At 38.0% G+C, this 10,217-nt stretch overlaps 1 long non-coding RNA gene across 1 annotated transcript; it reads left to right on the top strand.

The window, feature by feature from the left end:
• The first annotated feature begins 2,771 nt into the window (after nt 1-2,771).
• LOC107797825 (uncharacterized) lies at nt 2,772-7,543 on the top strand. Its single transcript, XR_001650772.2, has 2 exons — nt 2,772-3,392; nt 7,278-7,543. It is a non-coding gene; the product is annotated as an uncharacterized LOC107797825 (long non-coding RNA).
• The last annotated feature ends 2,674 nt before the right edge of the window (nt 7,544-10,217 follow it).

The following is a 10,217-nucleotide window of genomic DNA, read 5'->3' as shown; positions in this document are numbered from 1 at the left end:
CTCGACTCATGGAATCACGTTCTAACCCTTTCGGAGTGATGTAAGGTCATTGCACCTTCGATTAACATTATGGACATCCCTACCATCAATATGAACCTTAGTGGGATTTAAGGATCATACACACTTGTTTAGAATAACTTTATAAGGAAAGAACAACATGGACAACCTTAGTTTCTAGGAGTAGATCCGTTATGAATTAGCGTACCGTTTATGTTCATGTCACTTTAGATCATGCCAAAAGAAAGAACTAAGTGTCTTAACATACCTTGTATATTCTTCCCAACCTCAAGCTATGCAATTTCACGGATCCTTAGTCTACAATAAGAGAAATGACACTCTCGTTATCGTTTAAGCGTCGTAACTATTATGTATCGACCGCAACCTATTTTACAATGAAACGGACAGAACCTCCCCTATATATATGACTTCACACTAGTCAAAACAATCACAAACAGCCCAACATACCCCTATCACTTCATACACAACACGACAACCATAATAGTGTCAACCAACCCGAAAATGTTACGACGAACGACCAACAAACAACCTTGCCATTATGTGGTGTTTCTCCACAACCTTCCTCATCTCAACTCCATAAAAATAGTAGTAAAAGATACAACCCAATACCAACACGAAACATCCCAAAAATATTCCCACAAGTTCATCAACTCAAAAATAATTTTTCAGTTTACTTAAACACGTTTTGACTTGTCTTTTCTTTCAAATTGGGAAATACAACCAAAAGTACATCATTATACCTCTTATCCAATAAACCAGACATGAATTCAACTTAAAAATAAGTTTACAACCAGCCAACCATTACACAAGAACAAACAACATACCATTCTTTCGAAACTAGCTAGGTCTATTCTTTACGATCGAGTTACAACTCGCAAACGCATAGATAATGGAAAGAGAAGCATAAACTTACCTTGTATTGAGTATAACCCACGAAACCTGGTGCCTTTTCATCAAAAATAAGTTCCTCAACACGGCTACAAGAAGGAGAAAGAGAAACTAGCAAGCTGTCCGGACTTTTCAGCACTAGAATCGCGTCGTAAAACCCGGAATACCCTAGGGTTTGTGTGGGATTTTTGGGGAGGAGTTGCAGGGGTTCAATTAGGTTTTATTGGTCTGAAAGATAGGTGAAATAACTGAGTTTATAATCCCTTAAAATTCCCCTCTTGACCGACTTAGTTGAGGCCTCTCTTTTTGGCAAGTAGGTGATGCACCTACTTGTCACCTACTAGCTGCGCGGTCTCGCGAAAATGCAAATATCTCTATACTCCGAGATCGTATTAATAAAAGGTTTAATGAGTTGAAAACTAGACTCATAGATCTTCAATTTAATATATAGATCATCCCTTGATTCAAAGTATGTTTGTAGAAAAGCTCAACTACATTTAACCTAAGTTTCAACTCATTTTTGAATGTAATTTGTGATGACCTTTTCCAACTTTTGTTCCACAACTTGCTTGACTTAAAAACATAACACACGACTATAATACGACTAAACTAACTCATAACATAACCTCATCATCATGTTAATCACCCTTGTATCACCCCAAAAGTATAGGTTATAACATTCCAAACTTGTCGACATTCGACGAAACTTATTTTCTTTAATTCATTTAGCGCCTAAGCTTTCAAACCCTTTTGGTACTCGTTATTCATGATCATAAAGATTTGTAACCTCCATTATAGAAGGATTAACTTACTTTATGTACTTTCAAAGTTGATCTCATTTCTGAGCTCACATCAATTGACTTACAGATACTCTAACATACGAAAACATAGGGTGTAACAGGGTGATTGTAGTTATGAAACTAAAGTGGATTGAGGAATTTGCATTCAAGTTATCATGTGATGTGTTAAAGTGCTTAGTAGCTTGAATCATTATTCCTAAATATATATGCTACCCACCCCTTAGCCCACATTACAGCCACGAAAAAATCCTAATTGATTTTAGACCGAGTGAGCCTGCTTTAGTGGAGATTTACTTTATGGGCAAGCTTATGGTACCAGTTGCATGGATGTGACTTCTTTCGTGAGAGTGAGAGATTTTCTTTGATATATGTGAGACCTTAATCTATATTTGATCATGATATTCGAATGTGTGAACTCAACTTACTCTATTTGCTTTTGTTGTGAGTGCACATGGTTTCGCGAGGGATAGGCAACATTATTAGACTTCTCTACGATGTTGAGTGTTCAAGCCATGAGTGCATTGTGACATTGAGTAGGTTTTGAGGCTAGGATTGTTATAAGCATGTTGTCTATGTTTGAATATTTTTGAAGTTTGCCATAAGAAAAAAAGGAAGTGTATGTGATTTCATATGCTAAAGTTTAATTGTTGCTATCAACCATAGTTATTGGTGTAGTGTGCTTCAAATGTTTAAATATAAAGTGCTAAAAATAATGCAAATTGCTTGCTTACTCGAAGACGAGCAAGATTTTAAGTGTGGGGTGATGATATTCGGCCAAAATTCATATATTTACCTATTGTTGCCTCACGTTCTAGTATTTTTAATCAACTTTTGAGTATTAATTATATTACTTTGTGCTAAATATTATATTTTAACTGTATAGGAATAAAGAAGTATGAAGATAAAGAGAATTGAAGTAAAATTGAATAAAATACGAAAGAAAAAGAAAGAAAATTAAAATAATAATAATAATAAGACAAAGGGGGACACACTTTGGTATTTCCCCCCAAGTGAAGGACAAGAAAAATGTAAATAAGCAACAATTAGAGAAGGCATATGGCGCTTAAAGAAAGAAAAACGTATACTTGTGTGCGTTTGACCGCAATAGTGCCTCTCTTAACCTTGTCCTTCATAGCTATGCCTTTGTACTCTTCTCCATTTTTAGCTAAAATTCAACCTCCAACAATCAAGTACAGCTTTTGCCTGCCCATTTCAAGCAAAATAAGACCTTCTCTCATCTATTTTGGCGTGTATCGATGACCAAGAGATGATCCTCCCATTTTTACACTACAAGACTTGTCGAATCTCTCCGCCTCAGTCAAGATCTTACCATTTCGTGAAAGAACTGAGTGAATCACGTGAATCCCTGCTACTATTCCAACATTCGGATTTGAATAGCTCTGTTTGACTTTGTTTGAAATCTGAAAGTTTTAATTCCCGCTCATGAAACCCTAAATCTTTGTTTTTGGCCTATAAATACCTCTCCAAGTCTCATCCGAAGGGCATTCTGGAATCTCCTCTAGAAAACCAAGTTTTATCATCCGAAAATTCCTCAACAAAGCTATTCATTTGACTATCATCTTTATAGGACCCTAGTGTTATTTTTTTTAATCTCTATTGGTTTCAATCTCATCAAAAGGGAGTGGATCTGAAGCCTCAAAGCTCAAGTTCACTGTCTCCAAAAAGGTTAGCTCTAAATCGAATTTCTATTGCTTCATTCGTTTTAAAATTTGTTGGGTTTGAGATGGTTAATTTTTAAGTCAGGATTTAGAGATACATGTCTAGACTTGTGATGTTAAGATCTACCTAAATTCTTTCATCATGTTTTCTAATTGTAATACGACAATGTTAGTGATTACGAGCTCGTTAAAATTCTTTTTCTTCCGTTTCTCTTTTATATTATAAGTTTCTGGAAATGTTATTGTCTTGTTGTCACAAACCTAAAACGGACCCGATCGTGATGGCGCCTATCGTGAAACTAGGTCAGCCGACACAAACCCCCAAAACCAACCAAACAATTATAATAAGTCATTTATAAGCTAAAATCCCAAAATGTAAGACAGAATAGAACAGTGCGGAAACAAAACACGGCCCGACATCGGGGTGTCACCAGTCATGTCTACAACTTGTCTAGGAATGTGAAAAGGCAACATATTCTGAAACAAAGCTAATGCAAAGCTAAATAAAGATAAGAAGGAGAAGCACTGGGCCGCGAACGCCAAGCAGCTACCTAGTCAACTCCGAAAGCCTGCTGAAAGCCAAATCAGCACTCGTTATCGCGACCCGAGGCTCCTAGATTTACACACAAGGTGCAGGGAGTAATGTGAGTATGCCAACACAGTAAATAATAAAAGTAAAGACAACTGAGCAGTAAGAAAACACATAAACCACAACATAACGCTACAACAAAATAGTATAAGTCCAAAATAATGCAGTAACGCAATAACACTCGTAAAAACATCTCAGTTCAGTAAAACCTTTTTTAAACAACATTCAATAGTTTCAACCGAGTGATGAAAACAGTGAGAAAAGAATAGAAATGTAAACAGCCCCTCGGGCAAATCATATACCACAAGCGCTCCTCGGGTAAAATATCAATAGAACCAGCCCCTTGCGCTACCTCACACTCACTCGTATCAGCCCCTCGGGCAATAACATGAAACAACAACAACCCCTTGGGCAACATCACATCTCACACTAAGTACCCCCGCTCACAGGGGGCGTGGAGACTCTTGGAGGGGCTCCTACAGCCCAAGCGCTCTAACAAGCCATCTCGTGGCATAATCAAACAGGTCCTCGGTCTCATAACAAGCCACCTTGAGGCATAAAAAATCAGGCCCTCGACCTCAAAATCATGAATCAGTACAACACTACTGCGGCGCGCAGCCGGACCCCATAATATCCTCACAACATAGGCCCTCGACCTTACTCAGTCAGAAATCTCTCAAGCCACTCGGGCAACAGTAAAACATGATGCTCAGCCCAAAATGTCATTTAAAATATCAAAACGAAGTAAATATGACTTAGTTATGAAAACAGTAGAATACAACATGATTGAGTACAAATGTGAAGTCAAAACAGTGAGGAATAGTAGTAAAAATCCCCTAAGGGTCCAAAATAGTTGGCACGAGGCCCAAATATGACATTCAGCCTAAAACATGATAATATGTTCCAAAACACAATGATATCAAACATTTTTCAACCAAATACGCGACTTAACAGTCATACGGGACGGACTAAGTCACAGTCCCCAACTGTGCACGACCCCACGCTCGTCATCTAGCGTGTGCATCACCTCAAAGTAGCACAACGATATGAAATTCGAGGTTTCATACACTCAGGACAACATTTACAATCATTACTTACCTCAATCGGGTCCAAACCCTAGCCTGCAATGCCTTTGCCTCTCGACTCGGCCTCTGGATGCTCCAAATCTAACCAAAAACAAATTTACACCATCAAAATATGCTAAGGGAACAAAGCTCACTCCAAAATAACCAATTAACACCAAAAATTCCGAAATTGGCCAAACTCGACTCACAGGCCCACGTCTCAGATTCCGATAAAATTCACAAAACTAGAGTCCTTACACTCTCACGAGGTCATGCGCACCAAATATACCAAAATCCGACCACAAATGACCGCTCAAAACCCTAGATTATGGTCACCAATTTCCAAGGCCTAAATTCCCAATTTTGCTACTAATTTCCATAGATTTCAAGCTTAAACAGTTAAAAACCATCATAGAATCAATTTTAGGGTCCAAAACCTTTACCTCCACGAAACCCTCTTGAATTCCCTCTTCAAATTGCTCTCCCAAACTCAAACTTGCATGTGAAAATGGTGGAATAACCGAAAATTCGCGAAGGACTTAATTTATATGTTCTGCCCCAGCTAAACCGCTTATGCGGTCAAAAATCTCGCACTTGCAGACCCGCACCTGCGGTCCTAGGTGCGCATCTGCGAAAGCCACTTATCCGCTCAAGGACAATTGCACTATCGCAGGTGCGCTCGAACCTCCGCATATGTGGTTCCAGATCCTCTCGCCCATTTCCGCATTTGCCACTGCTCATCCGCTTCTACGGTCCCGCACCTGCGATCCCCAAGCTACAGGTGCGGTTATGACAGGAACTTCAGCAGCTTCATCTGCAAATTTCCAACTCCAAATTCCCCGTCAACCATCCGAAATCACCCCGAGGCCCCCGGGACCTCAACCAACCACGCCAACAAGTCACATAACACTATTCAAACTTGTTCCAACCCTCGGAACACTCGAAACAATGCCAGAACACCAAATCACCCTCAGATTCAAGCCTATGAATTTCAAAACCTCGAAATTCCGCTTTCTATCAAAAAATCTATCAAACCTCATCCGAATGACCTGAAATTTTGCACACACGTCACATATGACACAACGGACCTATTGCAACTTCCGGAATTCCACTCTGACCCTTATATCAAAATCTCCGCTACCAACCGGAAAGATGCCAAAATTCCAATTTCGCCAATTCAAACCTAAATCTACTACAGACCTCCAAAACACATTCCCATCACGCTCCTAAGTTCCAAATCACCTCACGGAGCTATCCGAATAATCGAAATTCACATCCAAGACCTTTTTCACATAAGTCAACATCCGGTTGACTTTTTCAACTTAAGCTTACTCAGAAAAGACTAAATGTCTCAAACCTTTCGAAAATCATTCCGAATTCCAACCGACCAACCCGATACCGTATAACACAGATGAACAAAGCATAAAGAAGCAGAAAAAGGGGGGAAACGGAGCGGTAATTCCTGAAACGACCAGCCGGATCGTTACACTTGTTGATGCTTTATTCTCACATAGGAGTAGATTATAAATGTATTGATGATTAATATGCTATATATCGAATTTATGATCTAGTAAAGTATTTTCTCATAGCTTTGCCGAATTTCTTCTTTAACTAAATGAGTAGTTCTAAGGTTATTTGTCTAAGTTTTAAAACACCAGGTTTGAACTTTAGGTTTCTTATTTTGCCGAGTCATATATCATAAATTAGTGATGAAGTTAAATGAAATTGGGTTAAGTCTTCTCTCTGGTTCCCTTCAGTTGCAATATAAATTTGTACACTTCCATAAATTAATGATGTTACTTTATGCTTAGATATCATGATGTTAGGAATTATTTTATTCATGTCTATTGAAAAAAACCATGTAGGAAGATTTAACGGTATGTTCATAATGTTAAATCTCAAGTTCAAATTACGCTGCTTTGATTTATGTGGAAAATGGCTACTGTTTCTATCCTTTATATTTAGATTATGTCTCTCACATACTACCTGCTTGTGTGAATATCCCATAATATGTATGAATGGTGTCCCATTTGTTTGTAATAAGTAGTTTATTGGTTTAGTTTTGCACTATTTGGTTGAGCAAATGTATGTATGTTTACTTGGATACATTTGAATTATTTTGGAGGCACACTAAGAACGATGAGTTTCTCTGTCCTTCATTAAATAGCATATATGATTTTATTCTATGAGTATCTCTAACCTCTTCCTTTACTTTATTTTCTTTGTTTCGTATGAACAGCGGAGCCGAAGAGTCCCTTTTTGAGACTCGACGATGCCGCGCCAACCATGGAGTCAACATCCGTCTCACATTCTCATTATTGCTTGAGATAGCCGCAAGAAAATTATCCCTTTGGGATGCTGGCAGAAGAGCCAGTCAATCACTCTTTTGAATTTCCATATTGCTCGTTTCCTTTTTCTTTGTGTTTCCTGATTGTTCCTCTAAATATGTGGCTTGTTGGGACCTTATTTGATATATGATACTTTATAATAATCATAGTTTTATCACATAGCAATATATAACCAAAGTAAGAAAACTTTAAATCAACACTCTGATTATTTCTTCACTCTTTTACCTATTTGCTATTATGGCTTAACGTGATGACTTAGAACAATAATTTGGTTTCAAATAGTTGGTTGGGGAGAATTTTATAATGTTGTCAAAATAGGCCATCTCAACTAATTCAGAAGTCAATCACAAAGAGACTCAAATATTTTAAATATTGTTTTAAACTAATCGAGTCTGACACGTTTTTGTTAAGCTTAGTTTAACTATAAAAATGGTTTTGCTCCGCATTATCCTCGTACGTTGAGGTCCAACTGTTTGAGAAATGAATCGGTCCATTTCAAGATAATTTTTTCTCTGAATCGAATTATTTTTTTTTTATTAATTTATTAATTATATTATACATGTACAATTAGCCTTAATTGAGTTTTAGTCCGAATGATAAACCATTTTAATATGGATTTTAAACAATGCCTTACACCTTCTCTTTAAGATTAAATAAACCCTCACCTAGAATCTCTAAAGTTTAGTAGACCATATATAGAGTTAATAAAATTGGTGTCCTAATTCACCTTTAATATAATTATGTGGCGACTCATTAACTACAATAGAATTTGGAATTACCAATATGTTGTATCTTAGTTTAATATGGGGTATAACATGGTGCACTCTAAAATAGTACAACTACATATGAGTACTACAAAGATAGGCACTAGACACCTGGAAGGGATAATTATTACCTTAGTATGACTCCCATCCCCAGTAAAGAGAGAATGTTAGGCAACCCAAAAAGCCAATGAAGGGAGCAAGGGGAGCTAAAAGCAAAACAATGTCTTGTTGGAGTTTTCAGAATAAAGTGATAGACATAAATGTTAGCAGGGAAATAAGAAGAGAGTTAATAAAGCATTATGAGTAAGATGTGATACATGGATGACAACTGTAGATTAAAAAAATGAAAAAAATAAAAATATCACAGAGTCTATAGTCAAGTGAAGGAAAAGACGATAAGTGATAGGCCTTGAGACAACAAAAGAGCATATGCCATAAAATCATATCCTCATTTCGAGAAACAAGTTCATGACTCTAACATGATTACCAAAAAGAATAGTTAGACCCCTAGAGTAATAGAAATCAGTATGAACTGGGGAACAACATAAACTAAACATGAATTATAGATTGAGTGATTTGATAATAGTCGGTATCATGAGAAACTCAGCGATTGCATTCCGACGATAATAGAATGGATGACAGAAGAATAACCTCTAAATGTCATTCAGGAAGACGTTTCCCCAAAGCAAGCAGTCTGAGCAAAGTTAAGGTTAAGGGACCGTGTGTGACAGTTGCACTAAGTGTCACCCTCTCAAGTAAGGAATTTTGTTATCCTTGTGTCACGACCCAAAATCCCAACCCGGTCGTGATGGCGCCTCTCGTGAGGACAAGGCCAGCCAATCAACAAAACAGTACATCTCTTTATAATTACTTAGCAGGAATAAGTCTAAATCATGGGCAATATAATCTTAAATGCAAAATAAATGTGATAGAACAAGGAAAACCATCCCAACTCAGCCCGAAATCGGGGTGTCACAAGTCATGAGCTACTACAGAGTTTACTAATATTTTATAAAGTCTGGAATTATCATAAATAACAAAGATAAGGGAGAAAACGGGGCTGCAGATGTCAACAGCTACCTCGTTACTCCTAGTCACCGCCTGGCCTGGAAAGAATCAGCGCTCAGGAGCGAACTCAGCTCTGCCTGTATTTGCACACATGGTGCAGGGAGTAATGTGAGTACTCCGACCCAGTGAGTAATAAAAATAAATAATGATTGAAAACATGAAATCTCATAACGGCACAATATAGCGCTATCCCAAGCTATAAAATTAGTTATACAGTAAAACAGTGAGTATTAGATAATTCTTCTTTTAAAACAGTAAAGACAAATAATTTCCACAGTAAGCATAAATCAAAAGCTTGCCCCTCGGGCTCAATATGTAAATCTCAGTATAGTATCAGCCCCTCGGGCTCACTCCCAACTCACTAGTACACAACATCAGCCCCTCAGGCTCACTCCCAACTCACCAGCACACAACATCAGCCCCTCGGGCTCACTCCCAACTCACCACACACAAGTAACGGCCTCTCGGGCCCACTCCCAACTCACCTGGGTACCCTGCGCTCACTAGGGGTGTGTACAGACTCTGGAGGGGCTCCTATAGCCCAAGAGAAATATCAATAGGCCCAAAAGCCTTCACACATCACACTCGAGGCCTGAAAGCCTCCTCACATAACACTCGAGGCCTGAAAGCCTCCTCACATCACTCAACATATCCTCACGTATGGCCCTCGGCCTCAATCAGTCCAGAAAATAATCATAAGCCTCTTGGGCATCAGAAAAACAATAGTGCTCAGCTCAACAGCATTATAAATATCATTAAATCTCGAGTTGAGTATAAATGTAGCTGAGTTCACAAAATAATATAATTCAATTGGACTGAGTTCAAATAATATTTCAATTCGTGAGGAAAATAGTGATGTAAATTCACAAAAGATTTCAGATAATTGGCACGAAGCCCAAATATGGCAATAAGCCCAATCATAGTGAAAAACAATAAATCTTTATCAATTACGCGGTAAGAATATCAACTGGGATGGACCAAGTCAGAATCCCCAATAGT

The sequence above is a fragment of the Nicotiana tabacum genome, chromosome 1 (assembly GCF_000715075.1).
Source record: "Nicotiana tabacum cultivar K326 chromosome 1, ASM71507v2, whole genome shotgun sequence".
Lineage (NCBI taxonomy): Eukaryota > Viridiplantae > Streptophyta > Magnoliopsida > Solanales > Solanaceae > Nicotiana > Nicotiana tabacum.
The sequence above is the reverse complement of the archived record's forward strand: the minus strand, read 5'-3'. Positions and strand labels throughout refer to the sequence as shown.